At 26.6% G+C, this 19,304-nt stretch overlaps 1 long non-coding RNA gene across 1 annotated transcript; it reads left to right on the top strand.

Moving 5' to 3' along the window:
• Positions 1-16,911: 16,911 nt before the first annotated feature.
• Positions 16,912-17,903, top strand: LOC135922303 (uncharacterized). The gene is made up of 3 exons (XR_010570836.1): positions 16,912-17,042; positions 17,113-17,431; positions 17,785-17,903. It is a non-coding gene; the product is annotated as an uncharacterized LOC135922303 (long non-coding RNA).
• The last annotated feature ends 1,401 nt before the right edge of the window (positions 17,904-19,304 follow it).

Genomic DNA, 19,304 nt, shown 5'->3' with positions numbered 1-19,304 from the left:
TAAAAAATTTTTTAAAAAAATATCAGGGCCGGGCCGGGCCTTAAATTTTTTAATCCGGGCCGGGCCGTAAAAAATTTTTTTAAAAATATCCGGGCCGGGCCGGGCTTAAAAATTTTAAAGCCGGGCCGGGCCGTGCAAATGGTACCTCTGCAGGTCTCTGATATTTATTGATAAATGGTTAATTTATATAAAAATTAATCTTAATAAACAAATATATTATGCAATTTGAAATAAATATTTATTAAATTAATATTCTTTTTAGAAAAATGTTAACAACTCTACGTATTACTGATTATTTTCGCTTTACAATGTTAACTCTAAAGTGTGACTAAAAAAAGGCCGTTTTAATCTCTACTCTCTCACTCTTAAACATTTTAAAAAGATTAATTGATGAGTACTTAATATTTATAAATTTATCATTTGCCAATCACTAACCAAAAACAATTATAAAAATATAAACTATAACATTACTCATTAAACTGTCTTTATCGGATTTTGATGGCGATTCAAAATCAATTACATCTAAATTAAAAGGGATTTCCCCAATTCCAGAATATTTTTGAATCATATGATTTTGCGATCCTTATATATATATTTTTTTTATCTTTTCTGTCTATTTAATTTAGATATAAAATATTAGTTATATTTTGAAAAATTTTGTATGAATCTAATATTAAAAAGTAGCCTTAAACGAAGTTAGCCACAAGGACAAGCAGTAATTATGAAGCGTAAGCCAATATATATTGCATAGTTGTAATACATACAGGTTAAAGCTTTAACATATATTATTTTCCCCTTAATTACTCAGAATTACTACTTAAAGTAATTTTTACTGAATTCTCAAAAGTTGCCAAGTAAAAATTTAAATTTTCTCAAAATTGAATTTTTAGAAAATATAATATATAGCTCAGCAATTTTTACTATATATTTTTATTTTTAAGTGAAGCATGATTAGAGTTTTCAAATTAATCATTAATCTATGTCTTCTGGTGGTTTAAATCATGACAGGTTGGGGGTAAACATTTTTCCAAAAAAATATCTAGACAAAGGTAAAATCCTCTCCATCTTTCCTGATGTCGAAATCTTCAATCGATTTCTGTTTTCGTAAGAATATCCCAAATCGACATTTCTTTAAACTATAACTAGGAATTATTAGTCCCTTAATGGGCATGGTGGGCATAGTTTATTCCACTAATTTTAGGTGGGAATTGATTGTTTCTTATAAAAATTACTGCCTTAATCAACTATTAAACATGACGTTTATACTTTTGAAAATCATTTTATCACTTAAAATATTTTGTAATATTTGATCGAATATAACCAGGTCAAATACTCCTCCCGTCGATTGACTTAAATTGAACGGTCAATTGACCGACTTGCCAACTCTGATAAAAAGTATTAAAAAATCATCTTCAAAACCTAGTTTATGGTGTGTACATCCTATCTGTTTCTAATTAATTTTAGACCATTTAAAAAGTTTGGAAATTTGTTTTTATAATAGCTATGTGTGGAATAATTGTAAGCAGAAGCTAATCTGATCATATAAAACTTAGATTGTTTCAATCTAATACGGGAGACCGGACCGGGGTTATTTTTATCCATAAAAAATAAGTGTTATAAAAATAAAATAGACTAAGCAAATATATCAAAATAAAAATATCATGGTTTGTCAAGTGATTAAATCTATATTTTATTTACTTTTAATTTAATGACCCGTAAAAATTCCCTCAAAACTATCAAAAGTCATAACAATTTCATTGAAATTATTTTATTTATTCTATGACAAATATAAAATTATTCACAAATATTAATAAAATGAATATCAAAAAAGATAAGGTTGTTTAACAAATTTATATTAAGTTTGATGATTAAAATATCGTTTAAAGTATATTTGTCAAATTTATTTCGTAATGTGGTTACTTCTTAGTGCACTGAAGGATCTTTCCATCGATATATGTGAGAAAAGATCAGCTAGAACAACTCGCTAGAGGGATATTTTGGATGAATGTAAAAATATTTTGATGGGAAGGCAATTTTAGGTTATACATTAATTTGTAATATCCATTATCGAAATAGAGTTAAACAACAAATAAATGCATTTCAGCTTAAAATTAAAGTAGAGTCAACTCCTGAGGTGACTAATGTCAACTCCTGAGGTGACTAATGTCAACTCCTGAGGTGACTAATGTCAACTCCTGAGCCAGCATATCTAATCTGTTTGAGGCTTAGCCATTTTTTACAACTTTAGGGTAAGAATTAAATCAACATAAATTATCCTCATTTTTCGATGATATATGAATTATAAATATCTAAAAATCGATAAATTCCTATAATAATTTTCCCGTCTTAGAAGGTAATTATTTTGAATTCCATATCAATTATTTAATTAATATGAAATTGAATTACTCGTCCTCTAATTTTTAATTTTCAGAATATAAGTATACAATTTTTTTAAGAAGCCTATTATTGAAATATTCGTCCTCTATGCATAAAATTGAGCAAAACATTAACAATAAATTATTATAAGTTGATTTGGTTTGGTGCTCGGGTCTGTGCTAGGGTCTGTGCTTGGGTCGGTGCTCGGGTCGATGCTCGGGTCTGTGCTTGGGTCGGTGCTCGGGTCTGTGCTTGGGTCGGTGCTCGGGTCTGTGCTTGGGTCCATGCTCGGGTCGGTGCTCGGGTCGATGCTCGGGTCGGTGCTCGGGTCTGTGCTTGGGTCGGTGCTCGGGTCGAGTATCGTGTCTGTGCTCGGGTCGGTGCTCGGGTCGATGCTCGGGTCTGTGCTTGTGCTCGGGTCGGTGCTCGGGTCAATGCTTGGGTCGGTGCTCAGGTCTATAGATTTGATCGACCAGGTCGACCAATTTGGTTGCTTTGGTTTTGGTTCATTTTTTCAACCAAAAACCAGAGTCGTGGTCGTGTAAAACCAGCTAATTAACCACACTAGTCGGCAGTATTGCGTATTCACAGAATTAAAAACATATCAGACCTGCAGAGGTACCATTTACATGGCCCGGCCCGGATTTTTTTTAAATTTAGTTTTAAAATATACCTTTCCGTCCCTCGTATTTTTTAGAAAAAATTTTTAGGCCCGGTTCGACCCGGATATTTAAAAAAAATAATTTAAGGTACGGCTCGACCCGAGCCTGGTATATTTAAAATATAAAAATACGGCTCGCCCTAAGTACACAAGTTAGGCTTAGTGCCGGGTCAACAGGTCTCTGAGATATATATTTTTTTAAACTATTAATTATGAATATCTTAATTATTTATTTTTTTAAATCAGTCATTCAATACATAATGTAAATCATTGTCAAAAGGACATCGAAGAACTGGATAAAAAAAAATACAATTTATTATTTCTATAAAAGTAGATTGATTAAAAATCGGCTAAACCTAATTAGGCTTAGCTTAAAAATCGGCTCAAACTAATTAGGCTAAGCCTAAAAATTGGCTAAAACTAAATTAATCAAAAATTCTGCATCGGCTAATCGTCCGACAGCGTTCCGTAATTATTATTTATTTATTTTAGTAAGATAATTTATTTTATTTATATTTAATATAAATATTTTATTATTATTATCAACAAATAAACATGATATGATTTTTTATTTATATTATTATATTATGAAATAAAAATAAATTTATTTATTTGATGTTTTTTAATAAAAAAAATGATATGCTGCTATAGTAATATATTAATTAGATATATATGTAAATATATTAAATAACATTAATTTTTAAAAAATGTCAATTATAAAAGATTATAGAATTATCTCTTTTATTGATAAAAAAAGTCATTATTAAATGTATTATTGGAAAATTAGAAATAATAATAATAGTTGTGGTGTGTTGATTTTAATTAATTATATATTTAAAAGTTAAATAAGTAATATTATTTTTGTTACAATTTATTAGTGATTTTCAGGTCTAAAATTTTAAGCAAAAAATATTTTTTGAAGTTCAAAAAGATATTTAAACATATTTTGATTTGAAAAGAATTTTAAATCTTCTTTATAAATAAATCTTTCTTTTGTAAATTTTATTATATAAATAAACAATCTTTTAGGTGAAATCTTTTATAATTTTTGTAAAATAATCTATTTTTTAAGTATATTAAAAGTGGTGGTTTTTTCTAAATAATTTTTTTTTAATATTTATATTCAAATTTTTTATGTTATTTTATATGATCTTTCTAAGGATAATATTTTAAAGTGACAATTGTCATTCGTTATTTTTTAACATTTTTGAAATTTTTTGACACAAAAGGGTAAAAAAACAACTTATATTGTAAAGATGTTAAATTACAAATTCTATGAAGATACTCCTTGAAAAAATGACAATCATCATAATCGGTATTTCTAAACATTTTTAGATTTATTATGAATCTAATGGGCATAAATATGTATTTTTAACATGTTAAATTAAAATTTCAATTAAGATGCACCATAAAAAAATGACAATTGTCATAATCGTTATTTTTAAAGCTTTTTTAAATTTTTTTGATGTAAATGGGCTAAAATAAGTATTGTTAACATGTTTAAATAAATCTTCAGTGAAGATGTACTCTAGATAAGTGACAAATGCCATAATCGTTATTTTTAAAGTTTTTTGATTTTTTTTGACACAAATGAGCAAAAATATAGATTGTTAGCATGTTAAATTAAAAATTTAGTGAAGATATACCATCGATAGGTGACAATTGACGTTATTTTTAAAGTTTTTTGAATTTTTTTTGAATATTGGTAAAGATATAGATTGTTAACGAAATTTCATGAAGATGTACATAAAAGTGACAATTGTATAATCGTAATTTTTTTGACGCAAAATGGGCAAAAATATAGATTGTTAAGAATTTTAAATTAAAAATTTTGTGAAGATGTACCATCGATAAGTTACAAATATCAATAGTTATATTTAAAGTTTTTTGAATTTTTTTGACGCATTTGACAAAAAATATAGATTGTAATCTATTAATGTATAACCTTGCATTTACAGTTAGCAAAAAATTTTGTATACTCACGGAGAAATCGTGCTGAGTCTGAATTCAAGGTAAGATTTTTATGAAAAGAACTTAAAAACCATATGAATATTATTTATAAATATGATACAATCAACATCCTATAAATTTTAAGTTATTATTTTGAATTTTAAAAGTAGATTACAATCTATATTTTATAATCCATTTGCGTCAAAAAAATTCTAAAAACTTTAAAAATAACGATTATGACTATTGTCACTTTTCCATGCTACATCTTCATGAGTTTTTAATTTAACATGTTACTAATATTTTTACCCATTTGCATCAAAAAAATTCAACAAACTTTAAAAATAGCTTTTATGAAAATTGTCACTTTTCTATGGTGCATTTTCATTAAATTTTAATTCAACATGTTTACAATTTATATTTTTACTCATTCGCGTAAAAAATATTCAAAAAACTTTAAAAATAACTATTTTGACAATTGTCACTTATCTAAGGTACATCTTCACTGAAGTTTTATTTAAACATGTTATCAATACTTATTTTAACCTATTTTCGTGAAAAAAAAATCAAAAATCAAATAACGATTATGACAATTTTCACTTTATGGTCATCTTCATGAAATTTTAATTTAACATGTTTACAATCTATATTTTTACCCATTTTCGTCAAAAAAAATTCAAAAAACTTTAAAAATAACGATTATGACAATTGTCACTTATAGGGTACATCTTTTGAAGTTTTATTTTATTTAAACATGTTAGCAATACTTATTTTAGCCCATTTACATCAAAATATTTAAAATTTTTTAAATATTATGACATTTATCACTTTTATATGGTACATCTTAATTGAAATTTTATTTAACATGTTAAAAATACATAATTTTCTCCATTAGCGTCAAAATAAATCTAATAATGTTTAGAAATACCGATGATGATAATCGTCATTTTTTCAAGTAACATCTTAGATTTTATAATTTAACATCTTTACAATATAAATTATATTTTTAACCTTTTGTATCAAAATATTTCAAAAATGTTAAAAAATAACGAATATGACAATTGTCACATTAAAATATTATCCTATAAAATAACATAAAAAAATTTTAATATAAATATTTTTAAAAAATTATTTAGAAAAAACCACCACTTAAAATTTTACGCATGAAAATCACTAATAAATTGTAACAAAAATAATATTACAATAGCAGCATCATCTTTTTTATTGCTAACCCCAGGAAGTGACGCTGGAAAAAGATTAAATTTACTCCTATAAATGTTAAGAAAAATTATTAGATGCTTTTATTAAATCTGCCAAGCTACTTAAAAATTAGATTGCAAATCTTATATTGCTGATAATATTCAGCAGATAGAATAATTTATGAAATTCCATCTAAAACCAAATTCTGGTTAAATCAGAATATAAACTTCTGGGTGCCCAAAGAATCAATATAAGATTTGCAATCTAATTTTTAAATAGCATAAGGTCTTAAATCCAGATTTTTAACAAAATCAAATTAAATCTGTTTGTATAACTTAATAACCACTAATGCTGGCACAAGCTTTTTAAGATAAGCGAAATACACGAATAGCCCATAATTATAATAAATAAGGCGATACTATTAAAATGAATAGAAGAAAAATGATTGATATAAGATTTGCAATCTAATTTATAAATAGTTAATTTTCAAAAGTTAACTATTTTTATCATCCTTAAATTTTTTACTCTAAAAATTTCACAATTATCATTCTCCATCCTATCGGGATACCAATAGAAAAGGGCAAATATCCTATTGGGCAGCAACAATTATTGCGAAAGATACTTGGGTCAGCACAAACTCGAAAAGGACCAATTCAATATTCCGATCTAAAATTAGCATCATAAAAATAATAACCACGATAGAAATGCTAATAAATATTAAACTACTAAAAAAGACTACTTACTTAATTTAATTATATATGGGTGCCAGTCCTGCTTTCATTATATACATAAAAATTTGGCGGGAGTTTATCCCGACTAGAGGATCTATATATAATCAAGATACGTGGTTAAGGTGTGGATGGTCTGTTCAACCATTAAATTTATTCATGATTTGAGTTCAGATCGGCGAGAGTCAGATCGGTTCCTATCTGCCCTAGGATAGATTTAATGGCCGCGGTAATTTGATCGTGCTAAGTTAGCATAATCATTTGTAATTGTTTGCTAGGATGAATGGTAAGACTTGAAGTAATCTTTATTAATAAGATTGAATTTAATTTCTAAATATAATAAAAATTATATAGAAATTTCAACAAGCTTCAGCTAATACGGGTAAGTTTAGTAAAAGTAAAGAGGCGGAAGTAAGTGAAGATCATAGAAATAAGGATAGTTTTTCTATTGGTATCAAAGGTTTTATAAAAAATATTCTTATAGTCCTTATAATTATTATACTAGTATAATTAATATTATAAATATGTGAATTAATTAATTTACTCAATTAAAATATGTAGAAAATACTTTCATCTCCTGATATAGCGTTTCCACGAATAAATAATTTAACGCATCAATTATTAGAGCTTTTATTTAACTGTTAATGTTTTTCCCCTTGTTTTTACTATATCTTCATAATTTTATTTTTTAAAACAAAAAAATTTATTTATAAAATATATTCAACAAATGGAAGGAATGACAACAAAGACTAAAATCCTTTAGATTATAACATTTAACTCATTTTATGTTTAATTTCATAAATCAAAGAATATAGTTTTAAAAATAATTACAAAAAAATTATTTACTTGATCAAAAATATTGAATGCTTATTGATCAAAAATATTGAATGCTTCTTGCATAAATACTAAAATTTAAAAAATAAGAATATAAAAATGATTATTTTTTTTTTATTAATTTATATATCGTTTGGTATAACAGTTCAAACTTGTTTAACTTTAAAAAGGTACATTATAACCAAAGGATTATTTTAATTTAGCAATTGTAATTAAATGATTTGATATGTAAAAAATTCTAATATAAAAAAATTGTCTGCCAAAAATTTAGTGAAAAATAAATATAATTCCTAAAAAGAATGAAAAAATGAGAAGAAAAAAAAATTGAGAAAAGTTAAAAAAAATAAAGATTAAATATGACTTACAAAGATTGGGAATAAAAGATTACAATATAAGGAGAAAAATCATAAAAAGTCAAAATATTGTTATGTAGTAAAGAATTGTTAAAAAAAATGGAGCAGAGAGGTGAAAACGGAAAATTTATAAATTATTTTTAAAAAGACAAAAGAATTATCAAAAATGAGAAGAAAAATAAATTGAGAAAAGATAAAGTATGAAAAATAAAGTAAAGGAATCGCTAAAAGTTAGAAATAAAATAAGAAGAAATAATAAAAATAAATAAAAATTTAGGAAAAATTGACAAGAAAAAAAATTTATATAGCGATTTTCCTTTTTTGAATGGGAATTTCCCTTTTTGATTGACACTTTTCCTTACTTTTGGGAATTTCCTTTTTTGACTGACACCTTTCTTTTTTGATTGAACCTTTTCCTTTTTTGAATGAACCTTTTCCTTTTTTGTTTCACACTTTTCCTTTTTTGATCGGGCTTTTTCCTAAACCTTTGGGACTTTTCCTTTTTTGATTGGGCCTTTCCTTTTTTGATTGACCCTCTTTTCCTTTTATGATTGGACCTTTCCCTTTTATGATTGAAACTTTTCCTTTTTTGAATGGGAAACCTTGTATATATAATTTTATTCAATATCAAATAATAATCATGATTTATAAAAGTCTAAAATCAACATTGTCGATTATTATTAATTATTATGTTGACAATGGCCATCTGGAACGGAATTTGTTTATTTTGACTTGTGGATTCTTGTAAAGTGTAAAATTTATAAATATATTGTAGGAATTAGCTCAGACTTAGAAATATCAGAAGGGCTTGGGCCTATTTTTTTAAAAAAATCAGGGTCTGGCTCGGTCGGGCCTAATATCTTTTAAGAAAATTCGAGCCGGGCCGGGTCGGGTCTTAGAAAATTTTTTAAATATATTTAAGTTTATCAATTTTATGTTGAATTTTTTATGTAAAATAAAAATATTAGATTTTATTTATAGAAACTAGACGCCATATAACATATATCGTTTATTTTGAATTATTTATAAAAATTATTTTCTATATTTATAATAAATTCGGGCCGGTAAATTTTTTCAAAAATAATTTCGGGTTCAGGCCGGGCTGGGTTTGAAAAATTTTGCCCGATGCAGATCACTAATCATAAGTATCTTTATTAAATCAAACAACGGTAAAATTCCAGTAACATAATTTTGAAAGTAAAAATTATATCCTAATGGTGTAAAATAATATCATTTATATAGTATGTTTAATTATTTAACAAGAAGAAAGTTAATATATAAATTTCCAATTTTAATATTTAATAATTTAAGTATTTTATTTAGCCTCAAAACAATATAAAAACAAAACAGATAATATAAAATGATAAATAAAAAATTGATATGATGTCAATAAAGGAGATTTTATCAAGGTTATAATTATAATTTGATGTGGAGTTAAAATTTGCTTCGTTTTGCTTATAATTTCCAAATAAATTCAATGCTTCACTTGGAGTCAGAATTTTATCTTGCATCATAATCCATCTGATACCATTTTTCATACATAAATTATTTTAATTGTTCTTTTCGCTTCATCTTCGTCATAGTACATCTGATACCGTAATACATACGTAAATCATTTTAAATCGTAAATTTGAGTCTCAGAGCCCCTCAGCTACCATACTCCCATACGTAAATCATTTTATTTTTCCATCAGGGGTTTAATAGAACAAATATGCAGGGCAGTAGCCAAGAATTTTCAACTGGGGGGGGGGGCAACTTATTACTAGGGGAGCCAATATTTTTTTGAAATAAAACAAATAGCTAGGCACTCATAGAAATGTTTGCCATTTTTATTAATAATTTGTAAACACCGATTTTAAATTTCTATATAAATGAATTAAAAGCTAATTCCTGTATTATTTTTTTTCCCTAAGCCATTAATACTAAATTTTGCTTACGTCGATCTTTCATCGATTCTCTAGTGCTCAATCTCTCTTTAGTGTAGAGAATGAAGCCTCACATAAAGCCGTTAATACATGATGATGGCTGCTGAGTAGCATATATATAATTCTTTGCAAGATGATATTTTTTTTATATATAATACTTATGATATTTTCAAAATTTTGTTTCTTTAATTTCCACAGCTAATAATCCTTTTGCTATTTTTATTTTATGATGCAACGTCTCCATATTTAACTTTGATAATGATTCTAATGGGATCATTTTATCTATCCTATATAAAATAATCAAGATCAAGGGAGGGGACAATGTATTAAAACATGATAGAATATTTTTTTTAAAGAACTCCAATTGAAGTGCTTTTCACTATCAAATTGAAATTTGGTATTGACTAAAAAATCTTAAAGATTTGTAGGCGTTTTAAGTGCCCTTATGGGGATGGGATTAAATTTTGATATAACTTTCTCAGCCTTAATACTTATCAAATCAAAAGAATTATCACTTCTTTTATTTTTTAATATATTAATTGGGGAATCAGCAATTTTTACCATCCATTATATTAGTACCTACTAACTGTAGATACTTATTTAGTGGATCTATTGTAATTAAAACCTAATAATTTAAAATGACCAATATAATATAATTTATATTAACGCATTTAGATAAAAAACCAGAGGCTTCGACTGAATCATGATTGGTAACCTCTGAGTTAAGAGTTCTATTAGAAAAGTAAGATAATATTTCACCAATTGCCACAAAATTTTATCAACGAAATGAGATGCTTGTTAGTGGTCAGTCCACCTCTGGTCTAAAAGTCTCTTAATCATATTCTATGTTAAAATAGAATATCAATATCACTCACTAAATATTAATTTAGCATTAACAGCTGAAGCTTAATTGACTTTTATTATTTAAATTATAATATAACCCTAATTAAATTAATATAATCATTTATTAATTGATAATTAACAAATTTTATATTGTAATTAGCCGAGTTCAAAATAATTAATCAACTATAATATTCATTTTTATATTTATTTACCATGCCTCTTCCTAAATATTTTCAAGGTCCAAATAAGTATAAGAGATTTCATTATAAAAAGTAAGTAGACATATAGTTTAGAATCCTCTAATATATATAATTGATAATAAAACATTAGGTAAAATGCCACTTCAGACGTATTTGACAGTTATATAATATACTACATTTAATATTTTAATAAACTTTACTAATAAATGCTTTTGATAATAAATATAAGTAACAATTTGCATTCAATTTTTTAACGCCATCTATTTATTTAAAAATATTATTAAAAATTAAACATCTTATTATTCATATTCATCCCATAATGGATATAATAAATTAGATATCTTTTCTTCTCTTTTTTGCGTGCTTTAGGAAAGCTATTTTTTTCTTCTTTGAAAAACAGTTTTGAGTTAAATTTTTAATACGAGTATATTTTTGATATTATTACTAACTACCATTATTTTAAAATATATATACCTACTAGAGGTGGTGCGACAATAATATAAAAAATCTTAATTCATCATATCACACTGGTTTTTATTTTATAATTACAAAATGTGTCATTTCTAATATGGTATCCTAGCTAGTGTTGTTAATTGGTTGGTTGTGTAGAGCCCAGACCCGGGGTTTGGGTCGAAAATATCGACTAAACCAGCTCTGAGCACGAACCCCGAGCACAGACCCGGGGTCCAGACCCGGGGTTCAGACCCGGGGTTCAGACTTGGTGTCCAGACCCGGAATTCAGACCCGGGGTCCAGACCCGGGATTCAGACCCGGGGTCCAGACCTGGCACAAGAACCCATTTATTTTTAACTTTTTTTTGAACTTAGTAGGAAGGTATACATAAGATTTATTCATTAAATGAACAAGCGTTCCCTCTAGGTCTCGCTCGATAGGCTAATATGGCTAGGTGTGTTAATTATATACTGTAGTCTACTATTAATCATAATTATTATTATGAATATTTTTAACAACAACATGATGATATTGATATTATATGGGCGTCAAATAAAAGGTGTTTTAATTAAATTTTGCTTTAATACTTATTATTATATTAATATTCTAAGTGGGCGGGTCTACTAGGTCTTATGAGGTCAGAAATATTTTTAACAATGGAAAATATTGATATGGGTAGTGTTGTTCGACTAAGTCGAAAACTGAGTCTAAGTTTTGGGTCGAAAAAATCGACCCAAACTGACTTGAGTTATGAACTCGAGTCGTGAACTCAAGTCGACTCAAGTCGTGAACTCAAGTTGTGAACTCAAGTCGTGAACTCAAGTCGACTCAAGTCGTGAACTCAAGTCTATATACTTGAGTCGACTAGAGGACGAATATTTTTATAAACTTGAGTCGTCGACTAGAGGACGAATATTTCAAATTAATTATTAATTATTAAGATTTGTTCTGTTTATTACTTTTTTTTTATTTTAGACTTCCAACTTGAGTTGCAAATAGGAATTATATACTTGAGTCGACTAGAGGACAAATAGTTATACTTATATGAACGTGAGTCGACTAGAGGACGAATATACACAGATCTAACTGTATATCGTTATGAATCTCTCTAAAGTGAATGAAAAGTTCTTTAATATTACATAAAATTAGCCTTTTCTGCACTTAATATTTTCCTATTTACATATAAAATTATTTTTGCCTGCATAAGTATTGTTGTTAATTGATTGGTTGTGTAGAGTTCAGACCCGGGGTTTGGGTCTAAAATATCGACAAAACCTGAGCACGAACCCCGAGCACAGACCCAAGGTCCAGATCCGGAAAGATGGCACAAAGGTTTAGACATTATCGAAAACTCGATGCTTAGACAATTGTTTTCTGGTTAAAATATTGATTTAGCCGTTTTTAAAAATCGGCTCAAAAATAACCGTTTAACACTAATAGAAATCCTGATCACATTATTTAATAAATATATATTTTATTATATCATTGAAAACAAACTCCCTTTTTTGCTTAAAAATACAGGTAAAGCATTATAGGTAAACCGAATGTTAAAGACTCAATTTGGTGCCAATTTTTATTATTTTTTGATAGCCCTTTAGATAATATTTTTACTTACAATATGATATATAATTAGTTTTTGAGATAAAATATTTATTTTTTGTTTAAATAATTTAATTCCCAAGTCAAAATTAAATATAAACCCTCTTCCTCCCTCCCTCTTTTCTTTACTTTATTATTTATATCCTTGTTTATAAAAAAAATATAAGAATTTTAAATTTTCATTTGATAAATTTTTTAGAGAATTTTCTTATAAATAAACAAGAGTTTTATATAAATAAAAAAAACATTAAATAAATGTATCCCACCCAAATTTATAAATGGGGGTTTTATTATAAAACTATTTTATTCATTTTATTCAATTTTTTTATTTTATATAACATTATTAATTCCTGATTTTTTATTTCAAAATATAATAAACAAGTGAAAATAAAAATAAAAGGAAAAAACAAGAAAGTTAAACTTAAAATTAAAAATTACAAAATTTTTTTTCATATATAATGCAAAGTAAAAAAAATAAGATGCAAATTATTTAAATTATCTCAAATAATTCTTGCTGCTCCTTGCACCCAGGTCTCAGTTGAGAGAGCATTTAGTGCATTAGCACTAACTGTAACCTCTCTAAGGACAAGATTAGACAAAGATATACTTGATGATATTTTAATTATAAAGTTTAATCGTACATTGTTAAATAATGTGATATTTTAAATCATTATTTATATAACCTATTTCATTATAAAGTTATTGTTTACATTGAAATTTTAATAAATAAAAATTCATATATATGACTGATTTAGATGATAACAATATAAATAGATTTTTTGTATGAATAGTATAATCAGAGGGGGGCGTATTTTACGAGATAGGTTCTAAATCGCTAAAACAAAAATCGCTAAAAATTGGGAACATGGCTTATATCTCCTAGAAAATTTTTAAAGTAAATTTGATATTAATATTAATAGATACTAGGGGGCTAAACACTTGTATTTAAATTGTAAATTTAAAAAAAATCGCTAAAATGGAAGAAGAAGAAATATCATCAAATTCCCAGTTTTCAAATTGGGAATTTGATGATATTTCTTTCATTTTAGCGATTTTTTTTAAATTTACAATTTAAATACAAGTGTTTAGCCCCCTAGTATCTATTAATATTAATATCAAATTTACTTTAAAAATTTTCTAGGAGATATAAGCCATGTTCCCAATTTTTAGCGATTGCGATTTAGAACGGGAACCTATTTTACTAGTCGGCTTGAGTTCACGACTAACGACTTCAGACTCTGAGTCGGAGTCGGGTGAACTCGACTTTTTAACAACACTAGATATGGGTATCAAAAAAAGGGAATTTAATTATATCTTGATTGTAATCTAAATTATTATTTAAAGTGGGCGGGTCTAGGAGGGCTCAGGAATATTTTTAACAATGCACTATTTATCCGCAATTTGAAAATTTTGAACTGGAAACCCTGTTCACATTATTTAATAAATATATATTTTATTATATAATATTTTATATTCCAGGCACAGTATAATGTTATTTTTTGCCATGCCATAAATAAAAAAGGCAAAGTTACATTTTACATACATCCTGTTTTTTTAATATTTTATTATTTTTTGTACATATTTTATTTTTTAGGTAAAGTTCAAAATTTATAAAAAAAGAAAAAGGAGCTTTTATAAGTAAAGAAGTATAATTATGAACAATCGAAATTAAAAAAACAGATGGAAGGGGGATTGGAAATATAGTTAAATATTTATAAATAAAAATTAGGATGTGAAAGAAAGTTATTAAGTAAATAAATTCTAAATTTTTTTTCATCTTCATTTCCATTTTCATTTATATTTTTTTTTATAAAATAAATTTTAAAAATTCTAAATTTTTTTTCATCTTCATTTCCATTTTCATTTATATTTTAATTTTATAAAATAAATTTTAAATTAATACATTTAATATGGAGGATCATTTTCATTGGTCAGATAATGATGACCAATCTATGCCATCTCCAAGTAATGAATTCTCATTTTTGTCTCAATCATCTATAGGACAAGAATTGGTAGAATCATTTTCTGAAGAAGCCTCATCGTCATCCATACCAATAGACATTAGGAATTCATTTACGATGACTCCTAATAAGACACGTAAAAAATGTAATCTTTGCCCAAGTATTTACAAATTTTCAACTTCCCAAAGTAACAATAATTTTAAATTTTTGTCTTAAATATTTCTTGAGCCGGCCTGAACCAACGGCTTAAACCTATCCTGAGCCGGCTTGAGAAATAAAAAATTTAGCTTTTTAACTTAATTAGTGCTCAGGCTAGCTCTGAGCACGGTTTAAGTGTTGTCAATTTGCTTGGTCGTAAAATATACGACCCAATTTTGTGCTAATACTTGCTCGAGCACAGGCCTCGGGTCTGAACCCCGGGTTTGTGCTCGGGGTTCGTGCTCAGAGCTGGTTTAGTCGATATTTTAGACCCAAACCCCGGGTCTGAGCACTACACAACCAACCAATTTAGACCGAAAAATATTATTTATTAAAAACTTCCTGTACGAATTTATGAATTATATTTTATATATTTAGCGAATTTGAAAAAACATCTTAAATCGGTGCATCCAAATATATTCAAAGAGATGTCACACTCACACGGTTCCATTGACTCGATGCCGGGGATGAGAAAGCTTTTATCTCATGAAAATTTAATGATAAATAAACTCATTTTAATTTTTTTAATAAAAACTAATTGTTCCTTTAATATAATCGAAAACCCAGCTTTTAAAAAAATTTTCTATTATACAAATAAAAATATAAAGCTGTGGTGTAGGCAAACATTAAAAAAAACCTTAGTAATGTCTACACTATAGCCAAAAAAAATTTAATTGATAAATTAAAAAATAACAGTAATATGATAGCTTTAAGCACAGATTTGTGGACTGCTAATAATAGCACGTCCTACTGTGCTATTACGTTCCATTATATTGATAATAATTGGGATATTGTAAATAAGATTTTAGATATTATTTTGTTTCCTCACCCACACACTGGAGATAATATCTGTAAAATTGTTTTGTCATCATTAGATGATTTTAAATTAAGTGATAAAATAATATCAATAACACACGATAACGGATCAAATGAGATCAAGGCAGTACAACTGCTCCAAGAGTATTATCAATCCCAATACTCGAAAATTTTATATGGGCATCGCTGCATGGCCCATATCATTAATTTGATAGTAAAGGTGGGCCTTCATTTTTTTGAGGCTAAATTGGAAAAAATAGAAAATATAGTTAATAAATTACATAGCTCGCCCAAATTTATGCAATCATATAAAGCCATATGTGGGGCTACATTAATACCTTTAGCTGTTAAAACAAGATGGAACAGCAAGTACCTCATGATATCCGCCATCAATAAGGTAATAATTATTATTGTATATTTTATTCTTTTTCTTTTATCTATCTAGAATATTGATTCAATTCATGAATTGAGCGATCAAGGTATAATAGGGGAGGATATTACGCCATCTTCTGATGAATACTCGTTCTTCCTAGAGTTGGAAGAATTTCTTCTACCATTTTATCAAATAACTGTAGAAATATCCACTCATTCTCCCACAATCGGGATGACCCTATTATTCTTCAATGATATATTGGAGAATTTAAAAAATCATACCGTGGCATATTCTGATTTGTCAATAAAAGAAGCAGCCACTATTATGTTAAAGAAAGCTGAAGAATATAGTGATAATATATTCACTCCATATAATTACGCAGCGTCGTTACTTGATCCTAGGATCAAAAATACTCTGATTACAAATCTAAAGGATGACGTTGCAGATAAATATTTAGATATATTTAAAATAAACTTTGCAAAATATACGTCAGAGCCAGATGCGTATAATTTTGATAATAATAACGATATCTCAAATTCTAAAACTATTTCAATATTGCAGGGATTGAAAAAAAGGTATATTTGTTAAATGTTCTATGTTAATCCATAATTTTTGATATTTTAAATATATCCATATTTAGAAAAGGAGCATCAAGTGTCACTAATGATAATAATCAATTATCGACATACCTCAATGAGCCACTCGCGTCCGAGATCATAAATATATTAGATTGGTGGAGAGGAAATGCTGTTCGTTTTCCTCATTTAGCAATGATGGCCAGGGACTATCTATGCCAGACAACCTCAGTGGTGGCATCGGAAAGAGCTTTTTCCTTGGCCGGAAATATTATGACAAAACTGAGGAACAGGATGGCCTCATCGACGCTAAAGGAATGTATGTCACTCTCTTCCTGGGATACAGATATAATGTCTCTTCGTGATGACATATGGCATTAATTTCTCAGGTATAACAGTTTATGGAATAATATTATTATTAAACATACATCAATTAGAGAGGTCAGAATAGAAATATAAAATATCACTTATTTAGAAATTTATTTAAGTAAAATATCTATAATAAATATTTATGTTAATAGGTTATTTTGAGTTTAATTTATTATTCGTGTTGTTAAAAGTCTCAAATGCAGTCAATTTTAAAAACATAAATTTAAATTTAGCTAAGTGCAGGCACGCGAATATTTATTTGGTTAAATTCTCGCCGTTTAAGAATATTAAGTATCATGCATGTCATATAATAATATTATTTATCTCAATAAAATTATTAATATTTACATATTTGTTAAAATATTATTTGAAGCGGGGCTTTATGTATGTTCTCTCTACCGTGCAAGACTCACTCGTAATAGGAATATGACAATTTTATATAACGGAATACGAATTTTTAACATAATATTTTATATGCGTTTGGATTGGAGAATATATATTTTTTAAATGTATATTATATAATTTTTTATTTCATTATATTTATCATAATACTATAATATTTTATATGCGTTTGGATTGGAGAATATATATTTTTTAAATGTATATTATATAATTTTTTATTTCATTATATTTATCATAATACTATAATTATATATATTTGTTTAAATATAAATTATAATAAAATATCACATTATGCGATTATTAAGATGTTTATGTTAACCATGAAAAAATAATTTCTCATAAAAAATATATTTCAAAATTTCTAATATCATAAGTTTGTCAATTGTCACCTAGATACTAAATACTTAGCAGTTACTTTGTCAAAATATATCTGATTTATTTTTTTTATCTTGACAGATGGCCAGTATATCATTAAATTAACTTACTTAATTAATTTGTTCCTACGGTATAATTCTCAGTTATCGGCACTTAATAAAATAGATTTCATAAAAAGAACGATGACGCGTTTTAGAATTACTAACGTTTTTTAGTCAACCGGTAAATAATCTTTTTGATCTCATGATGATATTTTTGAGAAAAAATAAGAATATATTTATAATAATTATACTATTAATAACTTTCTTTCACATCCTAATTTTTATTTATAAATATTTAACTATATTTCCAATCCCCCTTCCATCTGTTTTTTTAATTTCGATTGTTCATAATTATACTTCTTTACTTATAAAAGCTCCTTTTTCTTTTTTTTTAAATTTTGAACTTTACCTAAAAAATAAAATATGTACAAAAAATAATAAAATATTAAAAAAACAGGATGTATGTAAAATGTAACTGCCTTTTTTATTTATGGCATGGCAAAAAATAACATTATACGATAAAAAAAAAATAGGAACTTGTTGAAATTTATTTTTTTAGGTTATTTTTTTAAAATATGCTGGACAAAATGTTAAAATTATGAAAATGTTCTTTCTTTATCAGTTCCTATTAGTGCTTTGCTTTAACTAGTAGAGTAGCCAGTTTAAATATCAGCTAAGCCAGTCTTACGTCAATTTTTTAGAAATTTTATCAATATTTAATAATTTGTGAGTTATTTTAAACTGCACTGCCCGGCTCGAATTTCTTTAAAATATATTATATCATAGATAATAATGGTAATTTAAAATATGTGGTTTTAAAATATAAGCCTGGCCCTTGTATTTAAAAAATAAAATTGAGGCTGGGTCCGGGTATATTTAAAAAAATTAAAATACAGCCCGGTCCGTGTACCCGAGCCGGATTTAAGGCTGGGTCTGATTTAATTGCGCGTTTTTTATTTGCCTGATAAATGTGAATTTACCAAATTTATTCTGAAGAGAATCTACTCTGAGAATTTCATATGATTATGCTAAAAAAATTTTGTATTTAACAATTTATAATGAAAATCCATATATA

Source organism: Gordionus sp. m RMFG-2023, chromosome 1 (genome assembly GCF_954871325.1).
Source record: "Gordionus sp. m RMFG-2023 chromosome 1, tfGorSpeb1-WG-v2, whole genome shotgun sequence".
Lineage (NCBI taxonomy): Eukaryota > Metazoa > Nematomorpha > Gordioida > Chordodea > Parachordodidae > Gordionus > Gordionus sp. m RMFG-2023.
Note: the sequence above shows the minus strand (reverse complement) of the source record. Positions and strands in the feature narration are given on the sequence as shown.